This window comes from Magnolia sinica, chromosome 7, assembly GCF_029962835.1.
Source record: "Magnolia sinica isolate HGM2019 chromosome 7, MsV1, whole genome shotgun sequence".
NCBI classification, from domain to species: domain Eukaryota; kingdom Viridiplantae; phylum Streptophyta; class Magnoliopsida; order Magnoliales; family Magnoliaceae; genus Magnolia; species Magnolia sinica.
Window position 1 is genome coordinate 78,658,072 of NC_080579.1, and position 19,995 is coordinate 78,678,066.

Here is a 19,995-nt window from a genome sequence, read left to right on the forward strand (position 1 = left end):
TGAGAAACACAATTTATATATATATATATATATATATAACTTAATCTTTTCACCTCTACCCTTAAAAGAGGGCCTTTTCCCATGATGGAAGGAAAATTATTTTCAAGAGCTAAACCGAATTATGGCACCATCTAACTTTGATAGTCTCACATATGCCACATTTGCCAATATAACCCCCAACATGATATGATCCATGTGATTTGGACCATGCCATTACAACGTTTTATGCACCAACATGCCATGTGGTCCATGTAACCCCTACATTTGGCAATCCCTGTAATGACTTGAAGATGGATATTGCCATTACAAGTTACGTGATTTGCATGATGCCATTAAAGTGTCACGTCTGCCAACATGGCAATTGGTCCCTTTAACCCCTGCATGTGACAATCCCTATAATGGCATGAAGATTTATATTTTCATTACAAGTTACATGACTTGACCAATTCCATCCCAACATCATATGTACCAACATGCCATTTGGTCCCTATAACCCTCACATTGGTAGTATTTGTAATGGCACAAAGATGTACATTGCCATAACGAGTTACGTGTGACTTGGACAATGTAATTATAGTGTCACATGCGCCAACTTACCATTGATCCCTATAACCCTTACATTTGGCAATCCTTATATGTAATCGCAAGAGGATGTATGTTGTCATTTGTTATGTGATTTGGACAATGCCATTCCAACTTCATGTGCACCAACATTCCATTCAGTCTGTATAATCCTTATATTTGGCAATCTTTGTAATGGCACGAAATGCACATTTCCATTACAAGTTACGCGATTTGGATAATGCTATCACAGTGTCACATGCGCCAACGCACCATTTTGTCCCTATGACATTTGCATTTGGCCGTCCCTATAATTACACAAAGATGAAAATTGCCAATATAAGTTATGTAATATTTCGACAATATCATTACGATTTCACATGCACCAACGTGCCGTTTGGACCCCGTAACCTTCATATTTGGCAATCCATGCAATGGCACAAAGATGGACAATGCCATTACAAGTAAGTGATTTAGGGAATGCCATTACATTATCACATGTGCCAACATGCCATTTGGTATCTATGCCCTACATTTGGTAGTCCTTGTAATGGCAAGAAGATGGACATTGCTATTACAAGTTATGTGATTTGGACAAGGCCATTACAACGCCATGTGCACACATTAAATGCGAGCCTTATAATGTAAAGAGCAACACCGTCATTTCACATTAGGGAATATTTTCTTTTCATTATTGGTCCGTGAATGTTGGAAATCGGTGCCCATGCTTTTATATTAGTTTTTTTTTTTTTTTTTTTTTTTGTACACATTTAGGCTGATTTGGATTGATGATATAATGTACTTAGAGTTGCTACTAGCCAATTAGCTCAAAATCCCGAAGTCAATTAGAACCCGTGGAATTTGTAAAAGCCAAGGAGTCTAGAGACTCTCTTTCTTTAAGTTAACACTTGATCTGTGACTTGATATTTCAAGTAAGGAACCTTAGTTACAGAGAGGAAATGTTTTAGGTACCTTCTCTGCCTGTACAGGTGTAGGGTCTCTACTTTGTATGGTAATCTAATTTTAGGGGATAAGATGATGAGATGTAAAGTATTAAAATAGGACTAGACATACTCAAATTCATAATACGACAGAGTTAGTAATTTCGGCAAGCCACAGGGCATACATCCAGAAAATGTCAAGAAAATAATATAGTTAAGAGGAGATGTGATGATGCTAGGATGACATGTAAGAGCATTAGGCTATCATGAGTTTCTGTTGCAAAAGGATCCATAGTTTCGGCGAGTTACAGAGCATACATTCAATGGAAACCTAGAGAAACATGGGGGTCAAGAAGGAAGATGATGATGTGATTGGTAAAGTTTGAATGCTCATGATGATGACATGATCTTTAGCTTGTACTTAAAATGACTTGGAGGTTTGGGTGTATCATGGTTTGGAAGGGTTGACCTAAGTGGGATTAGGAGGCTAAGAGGGGTGGAGGAGGCTGAAAGGGGCTGAAGAAGATTGGAACTTAAAAACTCAAGCTCTCTCTCTCTCTCTCTCTCTCTCTCTCTCTCTCTCTCCTTGTCTTAATGAGTGTTATTTGGGGTGGAATGAAGAGAGGAGGGGGGTATTTTTATCCCTCTTGGATCGTTCTTTAGTAATTCTGGGGATCATAGAGGGTAAAGGATGATATAGCAGCCTAGGATTGGTGGAGGGGACCAAGGCTAGTAAAAGGGTAAATAGTAGGAGTTCTAGGGGTAAGATGGGTCCTAGCCTAGTTGTTTCTTTAGGAGAGCAACGGATGTACCTTGGGGGGCACATTTGTCGTGTGGGAGAAGTAATCCGATTATTGCCGATAGTAGTCAAATTACCGTAGGAAATAGTTAAACTACCTTCACCTCTTACTTTATTTCGATGATTGGTCAAATGACTTGTTTGGCTCCGGAAAGTAACTTTAAGGCTTAGGTTTTAAGCTATGGCTTGGGAGTGGCTTATGGTGTGGCTTTGGGTTGGGAATGGTTTGGGCTTGCAAATGGCTAAGGCTTGGAGATGGCTAAGCCTTTGGCTGAGGCTTAAGAATGGTTAAGGTAATGGCTCTTAGGGACCATCCATGCTTCATCAAGTTGCTAGCCTGGGTGGGGTGTATATAGATGCCCTTCTTTGGTAGAGGTTATATGCAATTGACTACTAAAGTGAGTATACACCCCACCCATCTGGTAAAAAATGGTTATAGTTAAGCTATGTTGCCTATCATAGTATCATTGTCAGCTTACTATATAGAAAAGAGATAACTCGCACATATCACGAGAGTTTGAAAAAAATATTGTGATTGTCCCTACACTTTCTACGACAATATGGGCCACGAATTACAACCCTTTCGCATTGGATCAATAATAACATCAGAGGGTAAATCTGGAAAGTAGTGCCCCAACGCTTCATAGCCTTATGAGGATCCCCTATTGTCTGAATCTGTGATGTTTCTTTGCTACATGATCACTCTAGGAGTACTTGTTCTATTTGATCATTAAAGTGGTTGGCTGCCTTGTACTTTCTGTGGCCTTACGGGGAACTCACTATGCCGACTTAGATTCGATCAAGCTTTGCAAGCATCTCAAACTAGGTATGTGCAAGTGATCTTTTTCCCACGTTGTATTCTAATTTCGACACATCAATTACAACTGATCTCTTCCACTTTTTTTTGAAATGGTTACTCTAACCAGGGTTGGATCAAGTTCACCATTACTTGTATTATACTTCATCATTGCACAACTGCTATGATATTTGGAATTGATGCCGATCATGCGTACATCACATATGGATTGGACAACTCCGGGAAAACCTTGAGAAGTTGAATCTTATTTTACTATTATGTTGGATGCCACTAAGAGCTATATGAGACCTCCTAGTGCCTTGGATATTGAGTGCTACTTTTGAATTTTTTATTTTTCTAAATATCCCACATGAGGGGTTACGCCCCCCTTGGGATTTTATTTCAACAATTTTTTAAATATTTTTCCTAGGCCATTGAAAAGATCCATCCGATCTTGCGGGAGGGAGTCATCGTTAGGTTTTTATTTTGGCATTTCATTTTTTGAATTTTGAATGAGTCCAACATGTCTCCACTAAGGATAATGTGGATGATTGAGGCCAGTTTTTATTAGGAACGTTTATTGAATTTATTCTAAAAAATGTCCTTACCTCTAGGTTGAAGATCCTTTGGGTTTTTGTTAAAAAAGATTTTCAGAAATAAGTCCAGATGGTTCGGTTGCCTCCACTATGGGTTTCCATGGGTCACGAGTTCTTCTTGGGCATCACATATTCATTTATGCATGGACATACACTCTATCGCTATATTCAAACATGATCTTGACAGCTTCTGCTTGATGGGTTTGCTTCAAGCTTCAAAGAAGATGGTGAATGAGCATCTCTTCATCGGGTCTAGGTAATGTTTCATAGGAGAACAAAAGTTAAATATCCTTGGCTTTAGGAATTTTATCATCCTCTGCTTATATTCCGGTAGTAAGGATCTCCCAATTTACACTTCTCTAAGAGGCTTGGGGGATCCTAAGTTCATGATTTTGAAATTATCTATAACGACATTTGCTTTTGTTTCAAACTTTCTGAGGGAATCCTCTAGATCAAGAGTTGGATCGTTATCTTCCTATCATAGGTTTTGTCTAAACACAGGAGTTCGAAGTCTAACTCTAGATCAAAATTGCATGAGTTGACTTCAAACTTAAGTGCTTTAGCAGACAAACTTGGCACATTATTGCTTAAGATATTTGAAAATGATTTTTTTAATTTTTTTTTTAATTTTGAGAAATATTTGGATTTTTTAAGGATTTTTATAAATAGTTGGATTTTTTGGTATTTTGAAAATATCTTTTTTTTTTTCCTTCTACTTTTGGATCTTTTGATTTTTTATATTTTTTTATTTTAAGGGACCCCATGGAAGATGATGATGTGAACTAGGGGATCCTTGATTTGGCTCAGGGAGCTAAGAATTATTTATTTTGGCTTTTATTGCCATCGCGGGGTGTACGAACTAGCTCCTGCCCTACCCCTTAAGAGGTAGGGCCAAAGCGATTAATAGGTGGGCCCTCACCATCGTGCCCAAATATCATGATGAATTCAGGATTGGGCTCCATGTCGGTGTCGGATGTGATTTCTCCCAGCTCATCCCAATACATTGTGACTCTCTGGATTCTTCCAACTAGGGTAAGACCCAGACCATGGTCTAGTCAATTAGGGCCAATTCTTGCCCCTTGCCTGAGTCCTCTTCAGAAAGCTCAGTTAGGCTCATTCTGCTCATTTGATCCTCTATAGTGGATCCCGGTTTGCCAACCGGATAGATGATGCATTCTTTGATGAATCTGATTGGGGTATGGATGAAGGGATCATCCTCCTCTTGATGACTTTGTCCTCTACTAGTACCTCTGCACTTTGCTTTCTCACTTGGTGGAGACTAATATCCCAGTCGTCTCATGCCCATGTTTTCTTGTTATTCGAGTTGATAATAGGAATTTTGGAGCTCAATTTGAGGGAACACATAGTTTGATCCGATGGGACACACAAAAGGGATGTAATTCACAATATCAAACTTGAGAATATGGTATGGGATGTCCTCATCAGAGTATTGCACATTTATAACAAAGATATCTAGATCTTGATTGTTGGCTACTTTTATTAGGAAGTTTTGTTCGGGATCATCCACAATGGTCAGCACCTTATCTTTGAAGATATACTTGGCCTTTTGATAAAGAGTCACGAAGAGATAGCCTCGACTATATGGATCTATGATCAATCAGGTTGGAGATGAGATGAAGTTGTGATGTCTAAGACCTAAAAATTGATGGTTAATATTTTTAGACTAATTAAAATCTTGACATCAATCTCTACCTCGACTTGTTTCCTAGAGGCGGGAACCACTTGTCCTAAACTCTTTTCTTAAAGGAACAAAGACTGAGCAGAATTAGAAAAATTCTCTTGAATAACAGAATATTCTTTCTAAAAGGCGACTGTATGATTGAAGTTGGGTCCCAATTTTGTCGAAGCATGTAGCATGTTGACCCGGGAAAGGCGATGGGCAAGTGGTGCCCCTTACAAGAAAGATGATGTTGAAAATGGACTGATTGAAGATACCCCCTGTATATTTAGGGGCGTAGAGACTAGACTGTCTGGAGATGCCCCTTATATATTTAGAGCAGAAATTGGACTAGTTAGAGGTGCGCCTTGCAGGTTAAGGGGCTTTGAAATTAAACTGGCAGGGGGTGCCTCATACAAGATGATGGGCTATAAGATTGGACTGATTAGAAGTGCCCCTTACAGGATGAGGGGCTCGAACTTTGAATGAGAGTCAATCGCATAGATAAAATGTACTAGATAGAGAGGAGATTCTTTGTAGATGATATTGATGGTATGAGTGTCCGATGTGCTGGGACCTACTAGACACTATGGCAAGGAATTCTGGAGTATATTGTTAATAGCTGTGTCAGAGGTCATCATCGAAAATTTTCTTTAAAAAATCAAGTCTTGGATCACATGTTTCAAGGTGAAACAATGATCCGTTGCATGACCTTTAGTCCAATGGTATGCATAATACTCATTTTCATTATATGTTGGCAGTAAAGGATTTAGTGGGGGCTTTGGTGGTAGCAGGGTACGAAGTTGCCCTGAGACTAGCATGGTTAGCATTTTGTTGTAAGTTCGGTCTGTCAACGTGAATCGCCTGGTCTCTCGGGCCAGCTCCATTTGCCAACATTGATTGGGGCATTGTGGCTCCATCTAGGTTGTTGTTGTTGTTGTCCTTATTAAGGGGCGAATTGTATGCCTTACGTGGAGACGACAAGATTATCTCCTTCTATTCAATGGAGGACATGAACATTTCCGTTACCATTCTCGTATTTGGCAGGTCTTCCTTCCACTATCCATTGTACTGATGAGGCTTAACGATGCCATAAAGGGGAGATAATCCCGGCCCTTATTTTGGCTTTGATTTATTTCCTAGCATATATATGAGTTGGGTAAAGTTGGCATATGGATATGAGATGAGGTATCTACAGATACTCGGGTTTGCCGAGTGGACAATAATGAAAATTTGCTTCTCACCGTCAATGAGTGTTTTCATTCTGGAAACTATGACATGCCATCATCTAACATAAGTTGATAATGACTTATCATTCATTTATCTTAAGGGAGGAAGATTCACCTTGATAGGTATTACATTAAGATTGTATAAGAAACGATCGATGAATGCTTGAGAAAGTTGTTCCCAAGTTTTGATTCGATGGTAGTCTAATGATATGTACCAATCTAACGCATCACCTTTTAAGGACTTCTGAAATAGACAGATCAACATTTTGTCATTACCTACCACGGTATTAAGCTCTCCACAAAATATTCTTAAGTAGTCTATAAGAGACCATGTACCATTATATCTTTTAAATTTTGGTACATCAAAGTCTTGAGGTACCTTTGCACCAGGGATGGCACAAAGATCCCTGAACTTGGTAGATGAGAGATCCACCTCCTGTTGCTTTCGCAACTTCCTCTGCATCTCTTGTAATTACTCTCTGAGCTCTTCAATTTTAGAAGGACCATAAGAGAGGGCTTTTTCCCCTTGGAATTGACAATATCTTCAGCTAGGAAGAGGATGTGGGAATTAGTTGGGATTCTCGGCTAAGGGAGATTGTATCTTATAGCGACTCTCATTTATGAGAAGTTGCTGAAAAGGATTCCCATTTGTAAAAAAATGGTTTTGAAAGTGACTCCCGTTATAGGGAGGATATTATGTGTTTTGTACAACCATTGGAGGGGCACTGATGGGTAAATTTGAAGGTGGAAGGAGATTGCACACTAACGGGTGTTGTGGAGTTAGGATGATTGGAGCATTAGGTGATGATGCGTGCATAGTTTAGGCAACCCTTCCTTGACAATATTGGGCCGAAAAGTCTTGCAACACCTTAAGATTTTGGGCCACATTGCTATGGATGATGTGGTTGCAACATTATTGGCCATGAGCTAAGGTGATTGGGTGTGCCTCTTAGGTGCAATGGTTTCTTCTTCTTGGCTTATCATGGTTGATCTGGATCGAATAAGCATTGGGTAAGTGGAAGCAGAAGCTTTGAATGGGCGCAAGCTGAAGATTGATGCTCATCATTTTTTTTTATTTTTTTTTGGTATTTTTTATACAAAGTACGAATGTGATATAAGCGAACTATCCCTTCGAACGAGATAACCACATTCTTTCGAGTCAGGTCTCGACTAGTGCGAGCTAGCATGTCCCCAACAGAGTTGCTATTCTGTGAGCACTGAAAATCGATGCCCACATTTTTATGTTTGTCTTTTAGGCATATGAGGCAATTTAGATTGATGATATAGTAGACTTGGAGTTACCATTACCCAATTAGCTCAAAATCCCACAGTAGTCTAGAATCTACACAATCTATAAAAGCCAAGGAGTATAGAGAAACTCTTGCTTTAAATAAACTCTTAATTTGTGACCTGAGATTTTGAGTAAGGAACCTCAGTTACAGAGAAGGAATCTATTAGGCACCCTCTATGGTCGTACGAGTGTACGGTCTATACTTTATGTGTTAAGCTGATTTTAGGGGATAAGATGATGAGATGCAAAGTATTAAAATGGGAATAGACAAGCTCGAATTTTTGATATGACATGGTCTAGAGTTTTAGCAAGTCATAGAGCATACATTCAAAGAATCTCTAGAAAATAAAAGAGGCTAAGAGGAAATGTGATGATGCTAGAATGATATGTAGGGACAAATAAGTTTCTGATGCGAAAGGATCCAGAGTTTCGGCAAGTCACAGAGCATACATTTAATGGCAACCTAGAGAAGCCGAGGGGTTGAGAAGATAGATGATGATGCAATCGATAAGGTATAAATGCTAATAATGGTGGCACGATCTTTGGCTTGCACTTGAAATGGCTTAGTGGTTTAGATGCACCATGGTTTGGGAGGGTTGATCTAAGTGGGACTAAGAGGCTAAGAGAGGGCTGGAGGAGATTAAAAGATTGGTGGAGGGGAATGAGGTGCTATATGACACCCCCTCATTGGTGGACAAGGCTGGTAAAATAGTAAATAGTAGGAGTTCTGGGGGTAAGATGGGTTCCAACACAGTTGTTTCTCCTGGAGAGCAACAACTATAGCTTAGGGCACATTTTTCGAGAGGGAATGGCAATCCAATTACCGCAGGTGGTAATCAAACTACCGCCACCTCCTACTTTATTTTGAAAATTGGTCAAATGGCTTCAGAAAGTGGCTTTAAGGCTTAGATTTTAGGCTATAACTTGGTAATGGCTTGTGGTGTGGCTTTGGCTTGGGAATAGTTAAGGCTTAGAGATGACTAAGGCTTTGGCTGAAACTTGAGAATGGTTAAGGTAATGGCTCATAGGGACCATTCGTGCTTCATCAAGTTGCTAACCTGGGTGGGGTGTCTATGAGGTCCCACATCTTTGACAAATGCATGGTGCATTTTCAATAACAAGGGTTATAGGGGGCCCCTTTAACCAAGTGTTGCTCACAATTTGCAACCCTTGCACCCCACATGCCAATGTATCACATATGCCTTTATATATCTTCAGTTGCTCAATATATGCCATATATACTAATGTGCCAATGTGCACGAGTGTTATCATCTAGCTTTAAGTGCACATGTCAAATATGCCAATGTGTCTCTTATGCCACATTACCACCATACTACTTTAAGCTCCCCCATGTGCCATGTGTCCGACAATTCAACTTCAAGTGCCACATGTGTGTTGTATATGCCACATATGCATTTATTCATTTTCTAGCATCCCATGCATACTAAATGTTCTAAATTAACATATTGCAATAACTATTAGGATTTTGTCTTATGCTCATTGGATGAACTAGAAGAGAGAGTTTAGCGTGTGTGAGCAATCCAAGGTTCAATCATGGGTAGTGTTATCTTTTTATAAGAGAGAGAGAGAGAGAGAGAGAGAGAGAGAGAGAGTTTTTTCAAAAAGTTTTTTTTATCAGAATAAAAATTTTGAAAATAATATCTTCTTGAAAAATCTTGAGAAAACAAATAATAAATACTATGTTCCTTTTCTCAAAGGCTAGTAGAAATAAAAAATTTCAAAAAAATACTACGTATTTTCCTTTGCTTTTTACAAATCCAAAGGCATTTAGAGGTATTTGAAAAAAATAGAAAAAAATAATATAAAAAAAAACAGTATTGGAGAAACTCGCCCACTAGATCCAACTAGACCGAGTTTCTATCCGAGCGGAGTTTTTGTTGTAACGTATTGATTTTAAATAAAAAAATTATTATATATATTATATAAACTATTTTTTTGCAAAAATCCAATTTTTGGTGTTTTGGGAATAATCCCACATTAGAAAAGAGGAAGAAACGTTTTTGTGGTTATATGAGAAAGGTGGAGTACTATTATGTTTACTCATTGGACCATGGTGCATTGGGCTTGCATGTTTTAGTGCGTAGCACTGGAACACCCACGCATGGGCTCAGTGCGAGGGCGCATGTGAGGCAGTGTGGCTGTAGAGGCATTAAACAAGGCCTAGATGGGTTTACAATCTATCACAAACACACTCCAAGCATACACATATGAAATTCCTTTCCTACAAACGAGATACTCTAGTAAGACAACAAGGTTCATCTGAACCATTTCCTGAAGAATAGACCAACGTTGTGATCTAAAACGGTTCATCTGAACCATTAACAGAAGATCAGACCAGTGTAGTGGTATAACAAATCTTTCCTCTTCTTCTTCTTTTTTTTTTTTTTTTTAATTTTTTCTTTTTATTTCTACTAGAAATTTGTGTACTAGAGTTCCATTTGGTGGATCCTCATATTTGCTGAACATAGATCCACACTAGGCTCGTCGTATCCTAGGAGCTATTTGCCTAGAACCTTTCAGCAAACTTAATCTATTTAAGTAGGGACAAATAATGCTTTAAGGACAGCGTACTCATACGTGTTTCAGCCTGTCCTGATTCCTAATTATTTTTTAGTTTACCAATTTTCGGAAAAAACATTTTCTGAATTATTTTTATAACAATCTTAAAGCGTTATTTTGAGATGGAAGCTGAAAGTGTGTCATCCATCAAACTGATGAATCAGGACTTGATTCGCCTTGATCGGTTCGATGAAACCAATTTCACTAGGTGGCAAGACAAGATCAAATTCCTTTTAACGGCGGTGAAGATCTTCTACATCTTAGATCCGAATCTGCAGCCGCTGCCTAAAGCAACCAACAAAGGCACACCTGAACAGGTCGCTGCCTGCAACAAATGCGTTGAAGACGAATTCCTGTGCCGTGGACACATTCTGAATGCGCTCTCCAACTAACTGTATGATTTGTACACATAAACATCATTGGCAAAAGAAATCTGGACCACCCTAGAGTTCAAATACAAAGCTGAAGAAGAAGGTACCAACAAGTTCCTGATTGCCAGGTACTTCGACTATAACATGGAAGATCACAAACTGCTGCTGGCTCAAATCCAAGAATTACAGTTAATAGTGAATAAAATCGAAGCCATTAAGATTGATCTTCCTGAATCATTCCTAGTCGGGGCCATTATCGCTAAGTTGTCCTCGATATGGAAAGACCATAGAAAGAAGTTGCTGCAGAAGACTGAGGACTACACACTGGAACAAATCTAGAAACATCTTAGAATTGAGGAAGAATCTCACAATCGCGATAAAAAGAATGATAATGGGAATTCTTCGTCCAAAGTACACGCAGTAGAGAATATAAAGAACAAGAATCTCAAGAAGGACGATTCCTTGAAACCCAATAAAAGAAAATTAAGAAAAATATACAGAAGAAGAATGGAAAGTTCAAAGGCCCATGTCATGTCTGTGGAAAAATCGGGCATTATGCTTTAGTTTGCCAATATTGCATATCTAAAAAAGAAGCAAGTACAGTAGAAGGTGATATCGTAGCAATGATTACAGAGGTGAACACAATCCAAGGAAAGGTTCCCGGTTGGTGGTACGATACTACCACTATTGTACATGTCTCATGTAAGGCCCGTAGCCTAGTCCGTACCATTCCTTAGGATCCTGCGGTCCTCTCGGTCGAATTCCAACAACTCGCAACGTGTAAATAGCATTTGCGTGTGACCCTGAGTCGTACCCTGTTAACCTGAATCGGCTTGACTCGAAACTTATACCCTAGCGAACCGTGCCGTCGCCACAGTTCCAACGCCGCGCCTCACGCGTTGATGCGATACCTAGGCTAAGAGTTGTGGGCCCCGTTTATTTCGAAGAAAATGCCGTGTATTGCAAATCTTAAGAGAATTTCTACAACCCATCACATCAATCAATCAATCACAAGTCAAGTACATAACCCATCCCTCTCTTAATAAGCCATACCCAAAGTCAACTCTCTCTCTCTCTCTCTCCACCCATCCCTCTCTCATCTAAAATTCAACCAAGCCCATACTTTCCATGTCATTTTCTTACAACATCTCCCATCCCATCTTTCTTATAACACCCTCTCCTCTCTCATTCTCTCCACCATTTCCCAAGCTTCCATAAGAGAAAAATCCTAAGGAGAAAAAATAGCTAAGAGAGGACCCATCTTCCTACCCCCTTATCTCACCATCCGACCCTTCAATTCTCATCTTCTACCATTAAAGAAGAAGCCAAGGAGCTAAGGAAGTCATAGAACCAAGAAGATTAGCAATCAATGGGTGTTTATAGGATTAGTTTTGTATTTTTGATGATGGGCCAAGTGGGGCTTACTGATCGATGGTATGGATCTCACCTTGGACTCTAGATGTGGCCGATGTCCCACTATGACTCATATGTTCATTCCATGATAGGGCCATTCTCCATGGACCCCATCATGATGTTTATTTTCCTAGTATGTAAAGGGTCATCTAGACCTTGAGTTTTGGTGGAGAAGGGATCTCCACCGTTGATTTCCATTTGAGGGCCCACTTGTGATGAGACTCATTTTGATGTATGTGTTGAAAACAAAGAGGGGCCCATAGTGGCGGGGTCCCTCCACTACGCCGATCTCTCTCTCTCTCTCTCTCTTTGTGATGGAATGTGGCCCACCTAACCCTGACCGTCCGATTAGTGGGGCCCCTGTATGTGTTATATCCATACCGCCATCCATTTGGCAAGTGTGTGGGGCCCACCCCGCATGTGCAGTGCATGTGGGATGGGACCCACCTTGATGTACGTGTCCTATCTCCACACTGTCCATTTTTGGATGGTGCCATGTGGGCCGTACCTTGATGTATGTTATTCATCTAGGCCATCCAAGGCCTGGACGCTGGACAATAGTTATATATAATAATAATAATAATAATAATAATAATAATAATAATAATATAATATAACAATATATATGTGGTGGGCCCCACGTGGGACCCAACCAATGTGAAGTGGATTGGCTGGTGTACCACCACACCAACTATATAGCTGATGTACTAGCATCAGCATGAACGTTTGATCAGGGGTGGGGTTTGATCATCCAAACCGTCCATCTACGTGGACCCCACCTCCTATCAGCGGGTGCATTGACACCAGTAAGTTCTGTGGACCCCATCGTGATGTAAGGGTCTTATCCACATTGTCCAGCATCCTGGATGGGTGGGACCCACCCCGTATGTATTGTATCCTCACTGTCCAATCTCTGGACGGTGATTGGCTGATCACCTCACACCGACTGTGTTATATCCTCACCATCCATCTAGACGTGACGCAGATCCAAATATCCTGTGGGCCACGTGTGTGGGACCCACCGTGATATATGCATTTTGTATTCCCCCACGCCATCCACCTATTTTGCATCCACACCGTCCATCCAATTAGCGAGCTTGTCTTAATGCCTGGGACTAAAAATGAGGTAGATCCATTATCAAGTGGACCACACTGCAGAAAACAATGGAGGATTGAACGCCTACCATTGAAACCCTTTTGGGAGTACGGAAGTGTTGGATCAGTATGAAATTTGTTTTTTTTTTCCACTTAATTAGGTCTTTGTGACCATATGAATAGATTGTATGGAAAATAAACGTTATGGTGGGTCGTGGGAATTCTAACAACGAAAAACATTATCTCCACTGATATTTGTGGTATGGTCCAGATGATCTTCTGTTATGTTTAATTTGGGTAATGCTCTAAAATAACCTCTTAAAATAGATGAATGGTGTAGATGGTGCGGCTTATTGATGTGGCCCACTTGATGTATATGAGGCCCATTTGATGTAGAGTGGGTCGCGGACAGTTACATGGCCAAGATGGATCAGAAAAGGCCCAGTCAACGACAGAAGTGATCCAGACCATCGAACCTTAAATCGGGCATATCTTGCAATCCGGAATGAGTTATTTGAAGTAAGATATATGATTTTGGGGTAGAACGAGCTACTGAAGCCAAACAACCCGGCTATGCCGAGTTATGTAGCCTGGAATTGTGAAAAACCCCTGGATCAACGGTCGTTTCCCTGTTTTAATTTCGTTTTTATTATAAATAGTAAGTTTTAGTTTGATTATAACTCTTCATCCGTCGGGCTTTAGGAGCTGCGCCCAACGTGAAAAGAGCTTAGAATAATTAGGAGAACGGTTTGGTGAAGCCAAATAGGACACTTACTATTTTTAGCCAAAAACCTTGCGCACTAGTAGACATCACGACCATCTATAAATAGTAAGTTTACTATTTATAGTAAGTCGCGGATTCTAGGAGTTTGAGTTGTAGTTTAATTCTAATTTCTTTCCCATTGCTTGGTACCCCTATTTAAAGGGTTGTGAACTCATTTTTATTCATCAATTAATCAATTTCAAATTTCTTAGAATTTATTTCTATTTTTCTGCCATCTTTCCTCGTGGATTCGAGAAGTCTCTGTGAGGAGTCCAGAGAAGCTCCGTGGATTCGGAGTAGTTATCCTCATCACGTTCATCACTGCATCACCATGGATGCGGCCCACTTGATGTATATGAGGCCCATTGGTGCAGCCCGTGGATGCACCCACTTGATGTATATGAGGCCCATTGGTGCGGCCCATGTGATGTGGCCCACTTGATGTATATGAGGCCCATTGGTGCGACCCATGGATGCGGCCCACTTGATGTATATGAGGCTCATTGGTGCGGCCCATGTGATGTCGCTCACTTGATGTATATGAGGCCCATTGGTGCGGCCCATGGGATGTGACCCACTTGATGTATATAAGGCCCATTGTGATGTATTTGAGGCCCATGGGTTGAGGCCCAATGTGATGTATATAAGAACCATGAGTGAGGCCTAATGAGACATATGTGAGGCCTTTGTGTGGGGCCAAATGTGATGTATATTAGGTCCATTGTGATGTGTGATTCCACCATCATGTATGTAATGATGTTTATGGTAGCCCATGCCTTGGGAGCAATGATGGTTAAATGTATGCATTGTAACTCTCCCTAAGGCCCATTGTTAGGCCCATACTTGTTGTGTGTAGGCCGTCTAGGTCCATCTTCATTATGAAGATAGTTCATCACCATATAACATGCTTAGTATAACTCCAGGATTCATGCCCATACGCATTATATGTATGCTTGATATGAGGAATGACTGATCATAGCATATGCCATTAGACAGATTGTTTATGGGACTCACTGATGGGGGTTGCCCACATGAGCATGCAGTACGTGTACGATTGCTATATGATTGGACAGTGTGATTCATGCATCTCGCATCTGTGTGACATGATTACTTACGCCCTAGCGACATCAGGGTTGTGCCTTCCACAGGCATATCGTGGATTGCATGTTTAGACACTGAAAATACTATTACTAGCATCGGGACAACATAAATGTCCCTGGGTGAAAATTTCTAAACCCGATGGTACCAGAAAATGACTCCAACGTCGAGACCGAGTGGATACATGAGCGCACCAGGGCCGCGTAATATTAGGCCGCGTCTCCCACTGTGTCATGGTCGGTTAGAAAGGGATGTGACCTTACCCGCTTGAGTGAGGGGGCAATATCTAGGTTTAGTTTGACTAGCTTGAGGAATGGGTTCGCTATCGACAAGCCAGACCCGATATTAGCAGGCGGATAGTGACGTCTCTTCCACTTACCTAGTTGTGCACTTGGATGGGGGCAACAAGCTGGTTAGAGTGTACGAGACCCTGGTGATTATTTAGAGTGAGAGTTGTACTGATATTTGATGCTCTAGTGATAAGCTGTATTGATTTGTGGATTCGAATGAGGATCGCATGGCCTTGGTATGACCGACACCATTCATGCCTTACATCACATGGCCTTGATGTGGCCGATAGTATTCATGCCTTACATCACATGGCCTTGATGTGGCCAATAGCATTCATGTCTTGCCTTGGTACGACTAATAGCATTCATGGCCTTACCAGTATATTCTGCATTACTCTGATATTGCATTCTGAGCACGCTTATATTGCGCACACACTCTCACCACCCTCTAAGCTTTCTATAAGCTTATGCACGATTGATGCGTGCAGGTGACGCTAGGACGCAGCCGTAACTTAGTAGGAGAAGGAGCGTGTAGTCGAGCTTCAGGAGTTTCCGTTATTATTATCATTGTATTTCCCCCTTATACGTATTGTACTTTAAAGTTTTTTATTATAATGGATTTTGTGATAGTGTCTTCGTTATTGTTCGTGGGTTATGCTTGTGGTTATACTTGTTACAAAATAAAATTCATGCTGAAAAATCCTCCTTGTAGGATCTTAGGATCGGAACCTGGTATATGGGTGCCAGGAGCCGAGAATGAGGTACTTACAGAGGCTGTCGGTGCCGGATTCGGCGATCAAAAATTTTGTGAGCCCGGTTTTCGAGTTTGGGGTGTGACATTTGCTACTATAAATCAACCTTCAAAACCTATGAGGAATTGACCGTTGGTCAAGAAGTCCAAATGGGTAATGAAGTTGGATCGAAGGTTGTCGACAAAGGAATAATCGAACTGGTGTTTACTTCTGGAAAGCAAGTGATTTTGACAAATGTACAGCACATCCCAGATATGAGGCGAAACCTAGTTTCTGGGGATCTTCTGGGCAAACCAGGAATAAGGGTGGTGTACGAGTCAGGAAAACTGATTCTATCGAAGAATGAGAACTTTGTCGGAAAGGGATATGCTTGTAACGGTATGGTTAAGTTTTCTCTGAATGAAATTAGCACTTCTGTGTATATGGTTGAATCCATTGGACTATGGCATGATAGACTAACCAATATACATATAGTACCTTAAAGTTCATGGCTAAGAATGGTTTGATCTCGTACATAAAAAATAAAAACAATAAATGTGAAGTGTACATATGATCCAAAATGATAAAGAAACCTTTTCTAAGTGTCAAGAGATCATCTCAAGTATTGGATCTTGTATACTCGTGTAGGAAGAAAATATTTTATAACATTTATTGATGATTGCTTTAGACATGTGTATGTATGCCTGTTAAAGAGCAAAGATGAAGTGTTGAACATGTTTAAGGTATATAAAGTAGAAGTAAAAAATCAACTAACCAAGAAATTAAGATTTTCCATAGCAATAGAAGAGGAGAATAATTTTTTAATGAATTTGATAACTTCTGTGAAGAACACGGACTAATACATCAATGTAATGTGCCATACACACCACGAAAAAATGGGATAGAAGAAAGAAAAAATAAAACATTAGTAGAGATAGTCAACTCAATTCTAATACGAGCAAAGTTGTGTTAAGGGTCAAATATTGCATATCAGACCTAGTTATTGCCTGGATTTATGAACATGATACTGTTTAACAGCCCGATTTACTTGTGTTTGTGTTGCAAGGTGACTTTAAGAGCCTGGACTGAAAAATGATGCTAAATGTATAGATTGACACTCTGAATTCACCAAAGCATGAGACAGACCCCAGGGGACTAAAACTGAAGAATTTACACACCAGGGATCCGAGGAAATAAAGCCGTTCATGTTAAAGAGGCCCGAAACTGGCACAGAATACAAGATCACAGGGTTCTCGCCATCCGATTAGCTCGAAACCTCATACATGGCCAAGGGCCCACAAATTAACCGTACATGTCGAATTTCAACCCTCAGATCCCTCCGGAAGTGGCCAAACGGACAGATCAGCCCCTTGAATCGTTATGTGGGGCCCGCCTGATATCTGGATATACTCCAACTTTGGTCTCAACCCTTTAAACGGGATGAAACAAACGGTTGGATGGATCGGATCTCTAGAATACATCACCGTAGGACCCACACACGCAGTGCATGTGCATAGCTTGTACAGGACCCGTCGCGCACCACAAGAATTCAAGTCGGTTAGCGTTGCGCTGACCGATGAATTCCAAAAAAAATTCAAAGACGTAACAGCGTCTTCGACGTGTTTGTCCGGACTTTGATTGTGGGCCCCACCCATCAGGTAGTCTGATAATCTGGACCATCCATTCGATCAATAGGTGGGGCGTAACCCTCACCTAGATGTCCTTTTCGTCCCATTATGCACACACGTGTAAAAAAATGATCAAACGCAGGATAGACGGTGGAAATATTTGATACGGTGGGCCGCACTAAAATCAAGAAAAAGTATGCATTTCTAATTGGTTTTTCGCCATGAGTCGAATGAACGGAGTGGATTTACTGTTGGACATTGTTCATGGGCCCCACCGACTCTCATTAAAAAAAAACAGAAACTTCCGTTCTTCTGGCGTGAAACAGGGGCGCTGGTTGATCCTTGTGGGCCACCATCTGAACTCAAGGGTCCAATCCGGACCATCCATTAGAATCCCACGGTCCATCTGAGCAAGACCTAGGTGACAAAATTCCAAGAGATAGCGAGGATCGGATTTCAACACTTCAAACGCAAGATGGATGACAGATAAAAGATCCAGTGTGCCGCATCAGCAGACGACCAAAAATATATATTCCCGACCAGAATCTCTAGCCTCATCTAATGGATGGGGTGGATTTCTCCTTAGACTCAGATCATGGGTCCCACAGTTAACGCAAATCAGTTATGTTTTTCTTGCTGCATAAATGGAGTTCCGCACCGACTTATCTGCGGAGGTTCCTGACGGCAGACGGGGAGAAAAGAGTCTCCCTTTGGCACACCTACAGGAGGTACGTTCAACTGCCTATAAGGTAGAAAGAGAGAGAACGAAAATGAGGACTTTGGCAGGAGGAGGGAGGTCTCGGCTTAAACGTGGATAGACAGAGAAAGGGAGCAGAGTTTGTACTTTCTTTTTCTTCCTTTTTGTTTCTACTTTATTTTTCTAAGAGATAAGCCCAGTTATGTCTATATGTGGCTGAACCTCTTAGCTAGGGCTAAGAGGTGAAGCTTGTAGCGTGATGGGAGAACTTGATGCATGTACCTTTTGTTTAGATTGAAGGGATTTTTGAGTTAATTTTATTATGGGAATATTTGTAGTTTTTAATGGCCTGTTGTGACTGAAATTACATTGGGTTTGCAATGGCTTTGAGTATTTCTTTTTCCTTATTTTGATTATGGCGTCAGGAAGCCCTGTTGTTCGCCATCGTCTCCTGGGCATGGTTGGATGGCGGTACCCTTCCTAACCTTCATAATCATCTGATTGGTTGGTAATTAGTTTAATTCTGTTGTTGACTTTGTCTCCTGGGCATGGTTTGGTGATGGAATGCATTTTAATTCATATACCTTTCATCCCTTTAAAATTATATCAGAGGAAGTTCAGTTTAAGTTCCATGATTTTTGAAGCAGGCATAAAAATCTCCTTGATCTCTACAAGTTGATCCTCTGAATCCCTAGTTTCCTACCTTTGAATTCTACATATTTTACTATTTCATCATTATTCCTCAAATCCACCTGATTTAGATTTCATCCTTTTCGAGTTCTAGTTATTTTCAGGATACGTACAGGTTTCAGTCCCTTGGGATTCGACCTCGGTCTTACCGAGTTTATTACTACATCACAACCCTATACTTGGGGAGTGAACAAGTTGCCACTCAATCTATGGGGTGAGGCACTGCTTGTAGCATGTCATATATTAAATAGAATTCCATTTAAGATATATAAAACATCGCCATATGAAATATGGAAAGATAGAAAACCTAACTTAGGACATCAAAAAGTGTGGGGGTATCTTGCATATTGCAGAACTCCTAATTCAAAAAGAACTAAGTTAGGACCTAGAGCTATTAAGTGCGCCTTCGTAGGGTATGCACAAAATAGTAAGGCTTATAGACTCTTAAATCTAGAGTCTAGTACCATAATAGAATCAAGAGACGTTAAGTTATTTGAGAACTTATTATCCATGGAGTCAAAGGATAATGAAGTCCAAACTCTTGATAGAGAACCAGATAGTACAGCTCCATAAGTAGTGGAAGTACATATTGAACCTCGTAAGAGTCAAAAGATAAGAATAGAGAAGAGTCTAGATAATGATCATATAGACTCTTAGTGCATATTTTTCTATCTTGTAGAAGGAGATAGAGAAAATGTTATAAGAAAAATACTTATTGTAATGACTATGGAAGATTACCCTAAAACAT